Source organism: Phascolarctos cinereus, unplaced genomic scaffold, assembly GCF_003287225.1.
Source record: "Phascolarctos cinereus isolate Bilbo 61053 unplaced genomic scaffold, phaCin_HiC Scaffold_3;HRSCAF=262, whole genome shotgun sequence".
NCBI lineage: Eukaryota > Metazoa > Chordata > Mammalia > Diprotodontia > Phascolarctidae > Phascolarctos > Phascolarctos cinereus.
Window position 1 is genome coordinate 29,585,222 of NW_027555736.1, and position 20,269 is coordinate 29,605,490.

The 20,269-nt window shown below is 46.6% G+C and overlaps 1 protein-coding gene and 1 non-coding gene across 4 annotated transcripts in view; one reads left to right on the plus strand and one right to left on the minus strand.

Moving 5' to 3' along the window:
* DNAJC12 (DnaJ heat shock protein family (Hsp40) member C12) overlaps nucleotides 1-20,269 on the minus strand; it is a 131,464-nt gene that overhangs the window by 19,085 nt on the left and 92,110 nt on the right. The gene's annotated exons all lie outside the window — the stretch shown is intronic.
* Nucleotides 18,572-18,653, plus strand: TRNAS-UGA (transfer RNA serine (anticodon UGA)). The gene has a single exon. It is a non-coding gene; the product is annotated as a tRNA-Ser (tRNA).

Genomic DNA, 20,269 nt, shown 5'->3' on the forward strand with positions numbered 1-20,269 from the left:
GGTCATGAAGGGCTTTGAATGCCACAGCATTTTGTACCTGATCCTGGAACAGACATGGAGCCTTTGGAGTTTACAGAATACAGGAGCGGCATGATCAAACCAGCCCTTCTCATGTATACATGTATACATATCTTCGATGACATCTTCTACCCAGGCTCCCCTTTGTGGCGATCCCATTAATACTTATAATTATTTTATTATGATGACTTATGGTTTATTTGATGCATATTTAATGTGATATTGTTTCATATTATTTGTATTAATAATAACCACTTTAAAGTTGGTGTTCCTTTTAAGAAGGAGTTTTTCAGCTCATACCCCAGAGGACCAGACTGTGCCATCCTGTCTATAATCCCTGGAGGTTCCCCACTCCTGGACACTTTTGTTCTAGCTCCTTCTGGGATTTCCCCACATTTACTTTGTTAGCTTTTATTGCAATTCTTTAAACAACGGTCTACCTGCATCCTTCGTGGGATGATAAACCTAGACCTCAAATCCAACTTACCTGTAGCCCACAGATCCCAAGGGTCCCAGGGAGAATGAGCTTCTCACAGGCTTTGTCTTCTTGGAATCGACTTACGAATCAGAATGACCCATTTACAGAATGAGCAAGATCGTTAGTTGGAAGCAAAGGACAGCAATTCTGGGACTTCGGAGGCAGCTGGTTTCCAAGGACTATCTTTGACCTTTCTTTCCAAGGACTCAGAAACATGATTGGAACAGTTAGCAGAAAGGCACATTCTTCTGCTCTCAGGAGCAGCCCTGGCCCATCTGGCTGAATGGCCGCAGATTTCAAAAGTCTATTAGAATCACAGACCATCTCTCAAGTCATAGTCCATAAGATTTACAGTTAGAAGGGATCTTCTAACTCTAGGTGGCCAAGGTGAACCTGGAGTCAAGGAAGGCCTGAGTTCAAATCCTGCTTCAGATACCTACTAGCTTGGTGACTCTGGGCAAATCATTTAATTTCTGAGTATCAGTTTGTTTTCATTTTAAAACAGAGTTGATAATAGCCCCCTTCACCAGGTCATTGTGAGGCCCAAATTAGGTAATGTATATGGGAATGATCAGTCCAGACCCCTCATTTCAAAGAGGAAGAAACTGAGGCCCAGAGAGGGAAGTCACCTGCCCCTGGACACAGAGCAAGTCAGGAACAAGTTGGGGACTAAAGTCTACGGCTCCTCATGGCTTTACCCCTATCAAACGCTGTCTTTGGACAAGTAACTTCTCAGGCAGGGTTTCAAAAGGTGCTGTGCTGCACCACCCAAATAATTGTTATAAATTTTTATTGATATCTTTTCTTCTTATATCATTTTATATCTCCAAGTAGTCCTCCCACCTCACCTACTCAGCAAGCCATCCCTTTGTAACAAAGGAGGGAAGGGGAAGCAGAACAGCTGAGCTAAACATTACATCAGCCAAGTCTGAGAGTGAACGAAGATTCCACATCAACGGCGGCCAGGCGGCCCAGTGGACAGAGCACCGGGCCTGGCGTCTGGCCCTGCAGTCCGGCCTAGTCTCACACACTCACTTCCTATGGGTCACCAGCTAAATCATTTAACCTTTATTGGCCTCAGTTTCCTCACCTGCAAAATGGGGATGATAATAGCACCTACCTTCCAGGGTTGTTGGGTTGTGGGGATTAAGTGAGGTAATAACTGTAAAGCACTTAGCACAGCACCTGGTGCACAGTAAAAGCAATATCGATGTTATTCTTACCATTACAACCTTTCACTTCTGCAAAGAACGAAGCATGCATTTTCACACCTCTTCTTTGGAAGCAAGTTTGGACAATACAGCTTTCAGTTTGAGGTATTTTTGTTCTTTCCTTCATAGTATTAAAGTCGTTGTGTATATCATTGTCCAGGTTCTGCTCACGTCCCTCTGCATCAGGTCGTACGAGTCTTCCTATGCTTCTCAAACTTCTAAGTAGTCATTGGTTTCACCATTCCCCAATCACGGGGCGTCCACTTTGCTTCCAGTTTTATGCCACTTATAGGCAGTTTTCTTTCCAGTTTCCCATAGGTCTCAAGGTCTGTTCTGACCCTTTCTGAAATGACTTTGGGAAAGGTTTCTTTTGGGGTTTTGTTTCTCTGACTAGTCATTCTTGGCTCCCTCCAGTGTATGATGAGTATGGAGAACTGTCTGCCTCTCTCTGTCTCTCTCTCTCTCTCTCCTTCGTGAATAAGACAGTGTGATTTCAAGCATAAGAGCCAACATTTACATAGTGCTTTAAAATTTTCAAAGTGTTTTACATATACCATTTAATTTGAACTTTGCCACAGCCTATGAAATAGGTATTACAGACATAATGGGGAAGAGAAGGAGAGAGAGGGAGTTTGGTACATGCCCAAAATGGCATCACCTAAAATGGCATCGCCCACATGGGAAATGCTTGGGACCTATTCCTGAAAGACAGAAGAACTGAGGCACGCATGGATATTCTGTGTTGGCCTATGACATGGTGGGGAGCAGCCTTTTGGCCACTCAATACTTAGTCTGAACAAATCATGTCATTAAATCTACCTGATTAAATGCATTCTCTTTCTAATATTTGCTTCTATGGACTAAAGACTTGCTCACTTAGGACAAGTGACTCCATATGATGAGGGCCTAAGGGCTGCCACCATCACCCTTAGGCTGCGTGGCCCCTGAGAAACAGACTTGGGATTTGGTTCAGTTTCCTTGGACCTTCGCAGTTCTAGGTACAAGAAGGGAAGAAGGGAATCCTCAATCCATAGGGACTGAATCCATAGGGACCTTACAGCCCATGATTCCAGGCTAAATGTTGCAGCCAGCCCTACAGGAGCGAGGATCCCAGGACACTGGTGGAGGGGGTGTACTTTGAAGTTGAACTTAGTGGGACTAAAGCTATTTAGGAACTAGGTTAAGCTGTGAGCCCCCCTAAAGCCTGAGTTAAAGGGGGTGAAAGGCGAGGGAGGAGGGAGGACATCCCCTAAGTGTTGGGGAAAATATTTGTGTTTGTTCCTTCTGTGCCTTTGAAGTAAATATTCCTTTGTAAAAGCAAATCTGACCTTAAATGGTTAAATGGAATCTATGCTGATCACTGCAGTGGGTTGAGGAGAAAGGAACAAAATTGGGGGGCAGGGGGCTTGAGCTAATGGCAGAGAAGAGAGACTTCACCCAACTCTTTTGGGAACAGGAGAACCCTGGGCCTGGCCCTAGTAAAGTAGGGCTAGAGTATTAGCCACGTGGCACAGGTAACGTTAATAAAAGAGGCTAGACTAGAAATCAGGAAAACCTAGGTTTGGATATCCTCTTCTACCACTTATGAACTAAATGGCCATAATCAAATCATGGGACCACTCTGAACCTTCATCTCCTCATCTGTAAAGTAAGGGTAAAAATACACCCTCCTTCACATGGTTGTGAGGATCAAATCAAATTAATGTTCACAAGATGCTTTGCAAACCTTACATGGTACATCCATGTGAGCTTAACTCTGCCCTTTTTTTTTTCTCTTGATGTAGATCTTTGTTTTCATTGGTGGAGGAAGCTTCCAATGAAGGGGCTTCTCCCAGTGTAGATCAAGGAGGAGGAGGGGAACAGAAGAGGAAGTGAAAAAGGCCAAGTGCTTTACAAACATTATCTCATTTGATCCTCATGGGAATTCTGAGGGGAAGGTGCTGTTATTTTCACCATTTTACAGATGAGGAACTGAGGCAGAGAGTTAAGTGACTTGCCCAGGGTCACACAGCTAGTAAGCATCTGAGGCCAAATGTGAACCCAGGGTCTTCCTGACTCCAGGCCCAGCACTCTGTCCTTTTTACCACCAGCTGCCTTTAAATCAATACTTCCTTTGTAACTTGAAGAGGGGAAATGACTTTCCCCAGGGTCACACAGTCAGTATGCGGCAAAGGGAAACTTAAATTGAGGTCTTCCTAAATGTAGGCTAGCTCAATGCCTATTTTACAGATGAGAAAACTAAGACTAAGAAAGGATAAATGACTTGTCCCATGTTCACACAATAAATAAATGATAAAGGGGGAATTTGAACTCAAAGCCCATCACTCTACTGTTGAAGTCCCTGGATTTAGGAGCCAGAAGACCTGGGTTATTTCTAAATCCCAACTCTGCCTATTACCATTGTGTGCTCCCTGATAGAGAAGCCGATGAAGGGTGAGAGTGGGACATCTGTTGTTGGTGTTGAATCATCTCAGCCACGTCCCACTCTTTGTGACCCCGTTTAGGGTCTTCTTGGCAAAGATGCGGGCGTGGTTTGCCATTTCCTTCTCAGCTCATTTGACAGATGAGGAAACTGAGACAAACAGGGTGAAGTGACTTGCCCAAGGTCACACAGCTAGTGAGTGTCTGAGGCTGGATTTGAATCCAGGAAGAGGAGTCTTCCTGATTCCAAGCCCAGTGCTGCATACATTTCTCCACCTAGGAGTGACAAATGAAGGTTACAAACCTTAAGAGATACTTTGATGGAAAAGGCTCTGGTGACCTCTTCTCTCTCTCTTTCTCTCCCAACAAAAAACATAAAAGTGCTTCCTTCCTTCTGCCACCTGCCCCTTCCTTGGCATTGCAGCCAAGCCAGACCAAAAGATTCTGTTTTGCTCGTGGCTCCCAATAATTCGGTTTCTTCATATTATACCTTTGCTGCCAGGCTACTGCAGAAATCACCAGCCTGCTTTTGACTCTTCTCTGGTCAGCTTCTCTAAAGCTAACTGAAAGGTGACCCTAGGAAATTCCACCCCATTTAGGGCCTGTTTGGGAGAAGAGCCCCAAGCAAAGCATAACAATAAGCCTCCTGCCCACCCTGCGTGGCAAATGGTAGCACTTACAGACTGCTTCAAAGTGGCAGGAGCATTTACAGATCTATTAACTTATTTGTTAAATGAACCATACAAGATGGGGCGGAAAGAGATTGCCCGACCCATCTTGCCTGTATCTTTCAAGCCTTTGTCTAAATAAATGTCTGAATATCCCAAAATAAAAACAATAAAGGGAAAGTTAAATCCCTGATTTGTTTTCTGAAGGCTATAATTTCTGCTCAAGTGCACCCCATGCATTCCTAGTTTCCGGAGCAAGCGGGAAATTTTAATAGGTTGCCGGAAGGCCCACATCAATAGCCTCTTCTAATTGTCTTCCCTGAGAAGAACAAACTACATATGAGATCATTGACCTAAAGAACTTTGAAAACCTTAAAGTGTGAAATAAATGGCAGTTATGATTATTACTTTTATTTTATTTAGCATCAAAAAATTATATGCCAGAAAGAGAACTGGGCTGTTCTCATTGGAAGTGTGCAGAACAGGTAGCTGCCCAGCGTTCTCATCTGGCACAGCGAGGTCAAGAGAATGGGAGGAAGGCCTCCGGCCTGTTGGCAAACAGGGGATGACACAGATGGACAAGGGTCTCACAAAATGACAGATATGAGTACAGTACAATCTATATCATCAGAGGGAACTCCTGAATCACAGGAGGTTCATGCTGGCAAATGATTATCAATGGGCAACCGCATCTTCACAGTCACACACTGACCAAAAGGCATAGATAACACAAGTTCCCATTATACTGGTTATTATTGGTTATTTTTTTAATTTTTTAACAGAGCAAAATGGCTCCCATCCAAGAAGGTGGCTCCTCACACATACGTTATGATCTGACAAGACCCCTCAATAGATACAACAGAAATCATTTGGTTTGATGAGTCTCCTGATTTGCTCATGTCAAGAGACGCATAAAACATAGAAGCACGTGTCTGTCAAAGGCCTCTGCTGCTGTCATCAGGGGTGTCCCGTGCAAAGTCCAAATGGAAGAAAGAGTAGCCAGTGCAGCCCACCAGACGCCCCTGTTTGTGAATATCTTCCTGTAATTTGCATCCAGCCCTAGAACACTGAAAAGACTCCTCTCTGACAACTATGATCATTCACTGGAGTTTGACCCAACTGCCCCCAATGGAAATCCAAGTGGATGAAGCAGGTCTACTGTCCAGACTGTGATAACTATGCAGTTATCAACAAGCCCTGCAGTGGTCCATCGGGGCACGTATACTGGATAGACACGGCAGCCAGACAGTGAAATGAGCCAGGAAGAGAGTGGGATGAATTGTGTTTGGGAAACTGTTAAGCATTTTCAGTGACTAGAAGCTTCTCCCTGAAATAAAATCCTACCTTCTTAGCACCTACAATCTCCTAGCAATACCACACGGCTGCAAACCATGCAATGTCCCAATCTCCAAAGAATCAAAATTGTGCATCCGCCAGAGGGCAGTAGAGAGATCCCAGTAAGTGTGAATTGTCAACAGTATATTACTAATACAGAATTTTACTCACAAAGTAATAGAGGAAGGGATAAAAAGATGCATTACTAGAACAAGAGATGTTTGACCCAAAAGAGAGATGGGTGGGCCAGTCCCATGGCAATGATGAGGAATAACCAAGGTATAGCTCGGGCACTGCACTGGTTTCCACGTAATGTTAAGAGACTTACAACAGGGTTTCCTAACTTGGGATCAATAGAGAATCAAGGTAACCATGGATACTTTTTAGGGGGTCTATGAATTTGAGGGTTTTTTTTAATATTTTGATAACTGTATTTTAACATAATTGTTTTTCTTTGTAATTTTTTTATGCATTTAAAAATATATTCTGAGAAGGAATGCAGGGGCTTCACGAGACTGCCAAAATACTCTAAGACACACACACACACACACACACACACACAAGTTAAGAATCCCTGACCTAGTCCAAACCTTTCATTTATAAGGAAACTGAGACCCAAAAAGGTCACATAGGAAGTGAGCGAGTAGTGAAGCCAGGATTCAAACCCAGGGTCTTTGATGCCTTCCACCACTCCACACTCTTTGAGTTCTTTTAACATTCCAAACTGACACTTTACAAGAAGGAAATATTTTAAGAGGAAAAAGTTTGCTTTCCTACTCACAAGACCTTAAGGCAAGTCACCGGCACAGACCTATCTAGGCATTTCAGTTGATTATTTCCCAGGGCCAACAAACATATCATTTACTCTCTGCAGGGGGAAACAGTCTTTCGGGTAGCAGTAGTCTAGCCCAACACCACACAGTTTTCCTTGTTTCGAGAACAGTCTCACAGCAGTGGGCTTACCTACCTGCTGATCTCCAGAGAAAGGTAAAGCTTTGGGGGCACCTGGGATAGCAAGAACTATAGGAAGACCTTCAAGTCAAAAGCTTGCTTTCGGTTAAGTCAGATTCACACACTACCTTGGCAGACGTCCTTCCAGAGAGTTAGACTGCTCACTGGAGAGAGAGGGGCAGTTACTGTGTGATAGTGTTCGGAGATTCTTACAGCATTGATGGTTATGACAAGCTCCCAAAGACTGGAGGCCTTGAATTTCTAAAATCAAACAAAACCAGAAAAGCTTGTGTGCTGAGTAATCACAGAGTCATTCAAGTAAGAGTTCTACAAGTCTTCAGGCACTTATTCACCCAAGTTAAGATCTCACTAGACTATCTGCATTCCTTATGCCAAAACCCAGGAAAGCCTCAGAAGCTGATATTTTTTACAACCATTTTGGATTTCCAATCTTCCTCGTTACTTAGAAAACTTTCTGCTACTCATGGCATCCAAGCTAAGAGGCCATTTACAGAGTTTGAAACTCTACTGATGCCCGTACCTAGTGTAAGTACAAGTGTCCACAACAAGGAGGCCAGGAAGCTTCTGTTTAGAAAAAGGTCCAGTAGGTCTGACTCTTGTGAGGCCTTCTGATAGACTTGAGGCTTGAGGGTTTGGGAATATGTCACAGCATGAGATAAACAGTGAGAGAAATGAGGCCAGAGATGGCGACTTGGTCAAAGGTCTAAGAGGTGATAAGGAGGAGAGCTGGCATTTGAAGTCAGGCCCTCCAATTCCAAATCCAGATGTCTTTCCACCATAGCACAGTGTCATTGTTGTCGTTGCTCAGTTCTGTAGGACTCTCCGTGACCCCATTTGGGGTTTTCTTGGCAAAGATACCAGAATGGTTTGCTATTTCTTTCTCCAGCTCGTTTTAAAGATGAGGAAACTAAGGCACACCGGGATAAGTGACTTGCCCAGGGTCACATCGCTAGCAAGTGTCTGAGACTGGATTTGAACTCAGGTCTCCCTGACTCCAAACCTGGCCACTCTGTCAACTGTACCACCTAGCTGTCCTTCCTCAGCACCACAGCTACCTCCAAGTGGCAATAATTTGGGAAGGAAAAAAATAGAGCCAGGAAAACTATCTGGAAAGGGGAATGGTCTTAAAAAAAGAAAAGCCATGGGCACCCTTAAATGACACCCTTAAACACAGGAGTCCCACATTCCAAAGGGGGGCCTGGCCCTCGACTCCCATCTCAGCTCCGCCCAAGGTCTGGTAGCCCTGCTTTTCTCATTTGTCTCCAGGGGTGTGTTGGAGCCAGCTTCAACAGGCTGAAAGAGAGCTGATTGTTAAATCTGCAGTGTGTCAGAAGTTAGCAAACGTTATAAATCAAGCCTTAATTTTTTTTGTTGTCGATTCTTTAGAGATTTAAAAAAGTGATGGAGAGAATGCTAATAATGCAGATTAAAATTAAAAGTGTGTCCTGAACACACATTTTTTTTTGTCAAGGCAATCGGGGTTAAGGGACTTGCCCAGAGTCACACAACCGGTAAGCACACACAATTTTTTTCAGACAATGATGGTTAAACATTTACCAGCGTAGCTGGCCTTAGATGCCCTCTTTCTATGCAGTTTCTCCTTTTCACACCCAAGTAGCCAGTGGCTCAGTGGATAGAGTGTTGGCTTTGGAGTCAGGAAGACTTGAGTTCAAATCTTGTCTCAAACTCATATTGACTGTGTGACCTTGAGCAAGTAACAATCTCCCACAGGTTCTTATCTGTAAAACGGGAATAATAATGGCACCTACATCAAAGGGTTACATGAGGATCAAATGAGATAACATATGTAAACTGCTTTGCCAACCTCGAGAGAAAATGTAAATGCTAGCTCTTATCATAATTACCAAGTCCCCCAGGAGTCTGACATTTGGGACATCCATTCACAAGCAGCCAATGCCTGGCTTCTACTTAACACATCTGTCTGGAGCACCAGAGATGTACAGCTGAAAGGGACCTTCAAGGCAAATGAGTCCAATTCCCTCTGTCTCTCCTGCCTTCCCCTTCAGAACTGCTTCGTACCTATTGATTTATGCACATGTCACACTCCTCCAAGAGAATGGAAGGTCCTTGAGGGCAGGGACTACTCCACTTCTGCCTCTGTATCCCCTGCACCTAGCCCAGTCCAGACACACCACAGGCACATAATAAATGCTTGATTTCTGTTTGTTTCTGAGACTCTACCTCTTCCCTGCTGGAAGTACAGCAGCCACCAAGAGGCCTGACCCCACTGCTCACCAGTGCCGATGCCCTGACCTCGGCCAGCCTGACCCCACTGCTCACCAGTGCCGATGCCCTGACCTGGGCCAGCCTGACCCCACTGCTCACCAGTGCCGATGCCCTGACCTCGGCCAGCCTGACCCCACTGCTCACCAGTGCCGATGCCCTGACCTGGGCCAGCCTGACCCCACTGCTCACCAGTGCCGATGCCCTGACTCGGCCAGCCTGACCCCACTGCTCACCAGTGCCGATGCCCTGACCTGGGCCAGCTGACCCACTGCTCACCAGTGCCGATGCCCTGACCTGGGCCAGCCTGACCCCACTGCTCACCAGTGCCGATGCTCTGACCTGGGCCAGCCTGACCCCACTGCTCACCAGTGCCGATGCCTGACCTTGGCCAGTCTGACCCCACTGCTCACCAGTGCCGATGCTCTGACCTGGGCCAGCCTGACCCCACTGCTCACCAGTGCCGATGCTCTGACCTGGGCCAGCCTGACCCCACTGCTCACCAGTGCCGATGCCCTGACCTGGCCAGCCTGACCCCACTGCTCACCAGTGCCGATGCCCTGACCTTGGCCAGTCTGACCCCACTGCTCACCAGTGCCGATGCTCTGACCTTGGCCAGCCTGACCCCACTGCTCACCAGTGCCGATGCTCTGACCTGGGCCAGCCTGACCCCACTGCTCACCAGTGCCGATGCTCTGACCTGGGCCAGCCTGACCCCACTGCTCACCAGTGCCGATGCCTGACCTCGGCCAGCCTGACCCCACTGCTCACCAGTGCCGATGCTCTGACCTGGGCCAGCCTGACCCCACTGCTCACCAGTGCCGATGCCCTGACCTGGGCCAGCCTGACCCCACTGCTCACCAGTGCCGATGCCCTGACCTCGGCCAGCCTGACCCCACTGCTCACCAGTGCCGATGCTCTGACCTCGGCCAGCCTGACCCCACTGCTCACCAGTGCCGATGCCCTGACCTCGGCCAGTCTGACCCCACTGCTCACCAGTGCCAATGCCCTGACCTGGGCCAGTCTGACCCCACTGCTCACCAGTGCCGATGCCCTGACCTGGGCCAGCCTGACCCCACTGCTCACCAGTGCCGATGCCCTGACCTCGGCCAGCCTGACCCCACTGCTCACCAGTGCCGATGCCCTGACCTGCTCACTTTCCGACCTCCTTAGGCAGCCTGGTGCCTCCCTCTGGCCTCAGGGCTTACCACTTTGGGGCCAGACTTAATGCAGACATTTGGTTGGCCTCTGTCCTACTCCATTTCAGAACTGCCACGCTCACAGGATCTACCAGCCTTGGCCTCCCTAGTACCACAGACCTCAGATGCAGGCCACCACTCTCGTTATTAATGCGTGTTGATTTCTTAGTATTAACAAAATAACATGGGAAAACAATCTCTGGGAAAGTTTCTGTCAAGCAATGTACGTTGGCAAGGTTTGGTTGGGAATTAAAATATACGGGCTGAATCAAACTCATTTTGATTAATGAAGGTCCTTCCATGAAATTCCCATTGCACCAATCATCCTTTCAAAAAAAACACACACTATCAATTAGTAGTATTGGAAGAAAACTCCCAGAGTCAGCCAGTTCACTGTTTTAAGGCAAGCTAATGTGTACAAGAGCCTGTGGCCCTCAGGCCCATGGTACCATGGAAAGTCCATGGCCATTCAAAAGAGACTGACCTATCCATCTACATAAGAAAGGGGAAAAACGCATAACAAATGTTTTCAGCCACAGAGTTTGATGGCAATGTCATTAAGTTCATCTATACATAAATCTTGGACAGGTATCACGGACAATCAGGTGGCCTCAGACTGAATAAAGAGGGAGAAGGAAGAGAAGAAGCACTTATTAAGTACCTACTGTGTGCCAGGCACTGTGCTAAAAACTTTACGAATTATCTCGTCTGATCCTCATAACAACCCTGTGAGGTAGAGGCTATTATTATCTTCATTTTACATCGAGGAAGCTGAGGCAGACAGAGGCTATGTAACCTGCCCAGGGTCACACAGCTAGTAAGTTTCTGATGCCAGATTTGAACTCAGGTCTTCTTGACTCTAGGCCCAGTGTTCTATCCATCGCACTAATAACAAGAGAACCATGGACTGAGTCACATTTGTGGGGGAGGCCCTTTCAAGAATCTTGAGCTGCTCCCCATCAGTGTCTTTCCATATCAGACCAAACAAGATGACACATGAATTGAAAGCAAAGACCCTTAAGTAAAACAGAGTGACAAAGGAATAACATGGAACTGGATAAAGTATGAAAAGGCTCTCAGTGCCCATTCTCAGAGGACCGCCACCCTCTCCCCCACCCAAGGATTTCCAAGAAGTTCTAGCTCTGGCTCCCAGGTAGCCCTCTGTCTGCCCAGTACAGCAGGAGAGGTTGCCTCCACTCACTCACACACAGCAGGACATGAGCTTAGCATACACAGCTCTCAGGAGCAGGCTAGGGAGTGCTGGGATGCTGAGGATGCCTGGCCAGGCCAGAGGTCACTGGGCTTCTCTCCCAAGTCAGAGGACGCTTCTCACCCTGTCTATCCCCACTGCCCCCACATCTCTCCCATCTGTCCCCCTAGCTGCAGCCACACCTGTGTCTCCTCACCCCTGCAAGATTCACATCCTCTTTTTTAAATTGTTTATTAGAAGAGTATACATTGGGTGACATCATAATGCAGCAAAGCTCAGCACGGACTTCTGGGGGGTGTACTCCCCAGATAACACAGAGTCTACTGAGAGATACAGGGTCCTGTAAGATGTTATGGTCTGAGGGTTACACTGGAGGGTTAAAAGACCCAGAAGAAGGCCTCCTCTGGGGACGATTAGGTAGGCCACAGAGAAGAATTATATGGGACAGAAAGCATGATGTCCTGTGATCTGCATCAGGGAAGGGAATAAGCACATCGAGAAGACAGACCCTGCATCCACAGATGTATCAAAGTGTCTCTCCAGATAGATTGTAAGTACCACATATTAGTGCACAGAGAAATAGACTCAAGTCAGGAGGCCTGGCTCTGCTACTAACCTCAGTGACACTGAGTTCCCTCATCCGAAAAAGGTACAGAGGCCCTCAAAGATCCCTTCTAGCACTACCTTTCTATGTCCATGATGGGGTACAAGCCAACAGCTGAAGAAAACCTCCCAACCACTCTTACTGAACCATTGAACAAGCCCCATTTGACTCAGGCAAGAGGCCACAGAGCCCAGAATTCTGCTTTGGATGTTGGGAATAAGAGCAGTGCCAACCAATGAGGTAATTCTCTTTGATGAAGTCATCCTGGAAGCTTACAGCCATAGCCCAACCACCCTGGTGTTCCCTTTAACGAGAGAAGATCAGCACAGAAAACAATGCCGCCAGCAGTTGTACTTCCATTTTGAATGATAATAAAATTCCAATCAAAGTCTCATGGATGACTGGAGACGGAAAGAAATCTGGTCATCTCCACCATCTGGCTCCAAGTTACCTTTCAAGGCTTATTCCCCATCCTCTTCATCTGTCTTCTGTACTAATCAAACTGACCTATTATTCTTTATTCACGTCATCACAGCTCCTACCCCCAAACACAGTTTGTCCCCTCCCCCTCTCCTCCCCTACAATGAACTCCTTCCCTCCTCTGCCTCTTAGAATCCCTAACCTCTTTCAACCCATATCTCAGGTGCCATCTCTCACAGGGAGCCCTTCCTGATTCCTCCTCCCTTTCCCACCTGAAGAGCTCTCCAACTCCTGAAATGATGGCTTATTACCTGTGTGTTATCTTCAGGAGAAGAAAGGTTGAGTTAGAAATAATAGAGATAGATAAAGATGGAGAAAAAGAAGAGTAAGACAGAGAGAGATTGCATTTATTAAGCACCTAGTCTGTTCCAGGCACAGTGATCATAACAAGGTATAGAAAATTTATAAGAGAAAGAAAGAAAAGGAAGGAAGGAAGGAAGGAAGGAAGGAAGGAAGGAAGGAAGGAGGGAGGAGGAGGGAGGGAGGGAGGGAGGGAGAGAGAAAGAAAGAGAGAAAGAGAGAAAGAAAGAAAGAAAGAAAGAAAGAAAGAAAGAAAGAAAGAAAGAAAGAAAGAAAGAAAGAAAGAAAGAAAGACAGTCCCTGTCCCTCAAGGAGCTTCCATTCTAATGGGGAAAGACAACAGCAAAAGAGAGCTGAAAAGCAGGGGGAGGCTGGGGGAGGTGAGGGATCTACCCAGGCATTGAGAAGTCTGGAAAGTCAGAAGCTAAGAGGAGTGAGCATGGCTGCTTGGGCATTTCCCCAAATGGAGATTCTGGGAACAAATCACCAATCAGAGAAGGACGAAAAGGCATCTTCCAGAGTAGTAAGGCTGCTGAGACGTAGGTAAAGTCCAGAGGGTCAGGAACAGAACCAGGAGAGGAGCCCCACCTCCTGGGGCAGCACCTGGCAAACAGCAAGCACTTAACAAACGTTTGCTGAATTAGACTGGGTCTAACCTAGGGCCTTTGTTTGGCCAGTGAGGAGACCGAGGCTCATAAATGTAAAGTTACCTACTTATGGGCAGAGGAGCTGTGACTCAGATCCAATTTCTCTGGCTCCAAAGCAAGTGGGTTTCTACACTTCATTCGTGTTGCTCCTGAATTGCCACCATAGTAGATGGCAACACTAAGGTCTGCCTCATAAAATTACAACATTCTCTTATTTTTCTAAAGTTAAATTTGAAATAGCTCACATGGAAAGACATTCAGAGTTCAATTATCATTCCAACCTTTTCGTGCATTTTAAGAAATAAGACCAGCAAGAAATAAGTCAAGATACCATTTTTTAAAGACTAGTCTAATTCAAACTGAAAATTAAACCATTTCACATCCAAGCATTACACTCTTGAGATGTAGCAGAAGATTTGCAATGACAACGTATCTCACCATATGCATATTAACTTGGTAAGATTTTCTTCCTTCCTGGACAGATTTGCTTTCCCCCTCCAAATAATCATCTCAGAACAATTTGAGGGATTTTGATTGACCTATTCGAAAAGTAGTCAATTGGGGGGTAGCTAGGTGGCACAGTGGAAAGTGCACCGGCCCTGGAATCAGGAGGACCAGAGTTCAAATATGACCTCAGACACTTAACACTTACTAGCTGTGTGACCTTGGGCAAGTCACTTAACTCCATTGCCTATACAAGAAAAAGAAAAGAAAAGTAATCAATCCCTTGTACAGCTCAGCTTTTAAACAAGCGTTTTTTTTAAAAACCACTCTTAAAATGATAGGTCTCAGGCAAGAGACTGCATCCCTCAGCTGCAGTTAAAGAAGGAAAAAGACAATCAAGAGACAACTAGTCAAAGAGAGCAAATTAAATTCCAACTTCTCTCCAAGCACATTTGGACACTGAGAACAAGGTGAAGGTGGATGGAAATGTGTTACTCCTTACAAAAAGCAATGACACTGAAATAGCAGAAGGGAAATTTCACGCATATGATAAACCCAAGCCTGGGAGTCAAAAAAATGTTCCCCATCTTTCAGTCTCATTCTCTGTTCCCAAGCAATGATGATCATTTAAAATCACTGCTCTGAATCAAAGTCAAAAATAATATGGGGGAATTTTTCCAAAGGCAGAAATATTTCAAGTTAGGATAAACTTGATACTCTGACACTTTGTTGTACCCCTACTCTCAACAAAATGAATGTTCTTTCCCCTTGCACAGATTCAGTCATGTCTGACCAAACTATCCCATTTGGGGTTTTCTTGGCAGAAATATTGCAGTGGTTTGCCATTTCCTTCTCCAGCTTATTTTCCAGATGAGGAAACTGAGGCAAACAGAATGAAGTGGCTTACCCAGGGTCACATGGCTAATAATATTCTCTTGGGAGGTAAAGACAATTTTGTGGGCCCAGTCAGCAGATATGTTCCCTCAGGCACTACTGTCTGAGGAACTGATGATTTGGATTTCTCAGTCTTAGCTGTAGAATCCTCGAGCAGACAGTAATCAATCTCCAAGAAATTGTTGCCAAAATCACTTCCTCCTAAGCAACCAGCTTCCTACTCACGTACTTCCAACCTCTTCAACTCCTAAGGTCACCAATAGGATTGGAAATAGAGAATTGGAAATCTTTTTTCTCAGGATTGTTATTCAGTGACCTGAGTTCAAGGAAAGAAATACAAAACAGAAGAGTATCCCGGGAGTCGAGTACAGTCTCAGGCTCATGTAGATAAGGATACGTCCTTGCTGCTGTCGGCATGTAAGTCACCCTTGTTCCTGGGGAATGGAGGGAGGAGGGGGAGAAATTCCCACCCCAACTTCACTGGAAGACCAAAGAAACATTGTCATTGACTAAGTCCCAACAAAGAGGATATCCCAAAGGAGACTGGAAGGCACGTCTCCTCAATCCTTACAGACCAAAAGTGGGTGACTCTTCTTGGCTCAATTTCCCCTCAGGAAGAAGCCAACCACATTATCTCAGCAAAGCAGAGAGCATACCCATCAGCACACGTCCAGCTCCAGCTCCCCTGTTAGATTATGTAAAGCATTTTCCTCACCTTAAAATGCTATAATCATCACAACCCAGGCAAGCTTTCTCAGTCAAGTGCCTTTCTATTCATCTGACAATTTATCCAACACACTAGATGTCTTCCCATAGGACTGTTAACATTTCCAAGGCACCAAGGCAATGCTCAGGGTGTCTACCTACTACCCCTTGCTCTTGACAAATGACTGTCCACCTCTATTTCTGTTCGTCCATGTCTTTGACAATACCTAATGCCACTTCTTCCAAGCACACAAGTAAACTTCGGTAATGTGCTACAACCCATCTATACTCCCCATGAGTCTCTCCATCACCCTGCAGGTTATCTGCACATGTGACTGTTGGGAGATCTTGGCATTCCAAGAGTCACAGCCACATTATCATCACTGGCAGAATGTCCGGGTTGAGGAAAAATGGACTTTTCTGTCAGGGAAAGCAACTTGGGATTATCAACTATATAATACAATTACCCAAATGTGATCCTTGAATTTGATCTCTTGAACTTTCCTTTCATCTTCCAAAAAAGAAAAAAAAACCTATCTTCCCCTTGACATACTTAATTAGATTTAAAGTCCTAGCACCAAAACATAGTCAACAAAAATGTCATTTGTGTTTCTCACACTGATGTCACATCAGGCTCATGCTTACCATTTTGATCTTCAACCACTAAGATGCCCATCCAACTGCCTGAAACAGTTGAATGCAATCGCCTTGAAGGCTGGTAATGTTTCATTCTTGTCTTTGTATGCCCAGTACCTACCACGCGTTCACAGAAGGCGACATTGAATTAAACTGAGTGGCGTTTTCTCTTCCAAATGTCATGTACTATGTAGGACAGTTAAAATTGCCCTAGAGATTTTTGAAAAAACAAAGGACTGGCAACAAATATGAGGAATATTTTTCCCAAATTTCCATTTACTCTCAACCGTTGACCTTAATCTCAATGTGTTTCCAGTTTGCCTCACTTTTAGCACCAAGAGTGCTACTATCAAACTGCTTTATTTGATGATACAGAGGAAACTTCATGGGAGGAAAGATTCAGGTCCCTTAGCAACTGAAAGAAAAGCTGAAAAGAAATTAAGGAACCTGAAACTAGTGGTGTGATGAAGAGAAAGCCAGATAAGGAAGGAGTCAGAGGCACAGGGTTTGAATCCTCCCTCCACCTGGATTTACACAACTTCTCGGGGCCTCCATGCCATCACCTGTAAAATATGTAGGATGGACTGCTAATGGGCCTCTACTGTTGCTCCACCCCTAAATTTTTGATGTGATAAATTTTGTTAGCAGAAGTCTAAAACTCTCCTATCTGTTCTCAAAATAGAGAGGAGGCCTCATTCCAGCGCATGCTCCCTCCAACCGGTCTCTGTCCCCCCAGTCAGTCACACAAGGGGTGCTACCTCTGAGCCGGGGTGGCCAGGGAGGGAGGGGAGGGGAGGGGGTGAGGAGGCTCTATGTCCAGGGTCAATACTTAACAGGCGGCTAAAAGAAGGCGCACAGGACACACTTTTAATTCTAACCTACATCGTTAACAATTTCTCCATCTCTCATTAAGTCTAAACAATCAGCAAAGCAATAAACCAACCCCTGATTTGTAACATTTGCTCATTTCCAAGGTAAAAATGCTCCCCCCAAACAGCTCTCAGACGGGCTCCAGCACCCCAGCCCACATCTCCCATAGAAAGGAAGCCCCTTGAGGGCAGGGTCTGTTTTGCATCTTTGTCTATAGCACCCAGATGCCTAAAACTCTACCTCTCACCTTCTCAAGGAAGGGGGGGGGGTGTAATTGATCATGGGTAGCCTGCACCACCTGCCCCAACTCTTTACAGCTGCAGCCCCTAGAACTCAGAACTTCGGGGTGCTTTGAACTACATTTGGAGCTGGGGAGGAGGGAGGAAAGGGGGAGAGATGGGGGGAGGGGAGATGGTGGAGGGGGAAGAGAGGATTGGAGAGAGGGGAGAGAAAGGTGGGGAGAAGGGGCAGCTAGGTGGCGCAGTGGGTAGAGTACCGGCCCTGGATTCAGGAGGACCCAAGTTAAAATTTGGCCTCAGACACATAACTTAACTAGCTGTGTGACACTTAACCCCATTGCCTGGCCAAAAAAAAAAAATAATAAGGTGGGGAGAGGGGGGAAAAGAAGAGGGAGGAGGAGGAGAAAAAAAGAAAAGAGGAGGCGGAGGCGGAGAGGGAGAGTCGGTTTCGGAGAGGAAGGGGAGGGAGGATTTCCTCTTGGAAAGAGATGATTACACAATCACGGGTTGTGGGTTCGAATTTGGCCTCACTTCCTGCGTGCCTTTGGAGAGGCCTCTCTCTCCCTCTCCCGGTCAGTCTCCCTTGAACCCCACAACTTCTGGGACCTCGGGGTCCTCAAACAGCAGCCCAGCTCCCAGGGGTTCCCTGCGGGAGACGCCGCAGGATTTCTCGAGCGGGCGGGCACGCATCCCAAAGAAAGAAGGGAAGACTGGTTGTTTCACAGCTCTCGGGCCGTCTTCGCACGGCGCTCGGGCGGGTCACAAAAAAAGATCCAAGCTGCCTAAAGAGCAGGTCGCTCTCCCTCCCGCTCTGGGACAGTGCTCCGGGATCCCCGGGCCCCGCCCAGAAGCCTACTCGGGGGGGGGCACCCCGCGCATACGTCCTGCTTTCCTGGCCACTCTCCCGGGAGACTCGAGGGCCCCGCCCACAACCGGCGGCGTGCGTCCGCATTGGTAAGTGCTCTAAGGTGTCCCCGCCCGCCCCGGTACTCGGCAGCAGCGATGGCCGAGTGGTTAAGGCGTTGGACTTGAAATCCAATGGGGTCTCCCCGCGCAGGTTCGAACCCTGCTCGCTGCGGGTGGAGCGGGAGCTTCGTATTTTAGTGTCTCCTTTTCCTTCTGAAATGCGATCTCAGCGCATCCCGGCAATAGAAATGGGAATGGGGAGGAACCTGTGGGAATGCAGAGATCACCTAATGCACCGTCCTCGTTTTACAGGTGAGGAAACTGAGGCCCGGACAGGGGAAGGACTTTGCCCAAAGGAGCCCAGAGCTTCCTCAGACCTTGGATAGAGGGCCTATCTATTCTAACCCCTTGATTTTACAGACAAAGAAAGTGAGGTCCAGGCAAGTGAAATCTTCAAAATGGACATGTATGGATGTATGCACGCATGCATGTATATTCACACACTTACTTAAGACCTACCAGGTGCCAGCCAGCTCTGTGCTGGGGAGACAAAGACAAATTATCCCTACCCCTAAAAAGAGACCCTCCCAGTGTTCAAGAGAGTGAGGATTATCCAGGCCCACCTGGGGGGGAGGGTCAGGTTGGGCCAGCAGTGAGTGACTAGTGGGCTCTGGCTCAAAAGCCTAGGCTCCTTTGCCTAGAAAGTAAGAAAAGCCCAAGGTGGGGAGAGGTTCCTTTTAGACATCTCTCATTGCTGGGAAGGTTTTCCCTAAGAGAAGCCCCCAGGAGCCTCCCCCAGCTAGCCTTGGTGAGGTCATGAGGTCGAGGTCATAAGGTGCAGTGGGAAGGGATCTTGGGGACGGGGTCACCAAAACACACAAAAGGATTCAACCACACTGGCCTCTCTGTTCCTCACTCACAAGGTTAGTTCTCCCACCTCTGTGCCCTTGCACTAGCCAACCTGGAATGCACTCCCTCCTTATAGGGTCTCCCTCTCTCCCTTTAGGCAGCTAGGTGGCTTAGTGCATAAAGACTCAGGATAGACCTGAGTTCAAATCCAGACTCAGACGCTTACTAGCCACGTGGCCCTGGGCAAGCCACTTTGCCCTGTTTGCCTTAGTTTCCTCATCTGTAAAATGAGAAGGAAAGGCCAAATAGGGTCCCAAAGAGTGGGACACAATTCTTCCTTTATGATTTAGTGATTCCCCCAACTGCTACTACCTTCGTTCCCAGGCAACCTTGTGCTTCCTAACTTTACATTTGTTCAACATGTTTTTATGAGAATTTGTCATCTTTACCATTAGCATGTGAATGCCTTGCGAGTAGGGGTTCTTTCATTCTTTCTACTTGTGTCCCTAGCACCTGGCCCACAGTAGGAGATATATACATACGCACATACGTGTGCATCATTTGATTGACTGACCTCGGCAACCATCTTGTCCAAACCAAACCCACACCAGAATCCTTTCGGCTACTTAATGGACCAGTGGTGCTCTAGATGCCTGAGCACCTCCCATGAAGGGGAATATATCAAGAATTGTTTTGCCAGTGAAATTTAAACCTTCTTCCCATTGCTCGTCATTCTACCCTGTTGGGCCCAGCAGAAAAGGCCTACCTCACTGATTCTTCTCAAATCAACAAATACTTATCAAGCGCCTGCTATGCTCCAGGTGTTGCACAAGGCACTGAGAATGATATGAAGACAAAAATGAAAAAGCCCCTGTCCTCTAGGAGCTTACATTCTTCTAGGGGCATACAACATGGCACAGATGAGTGTAATGAAAAATA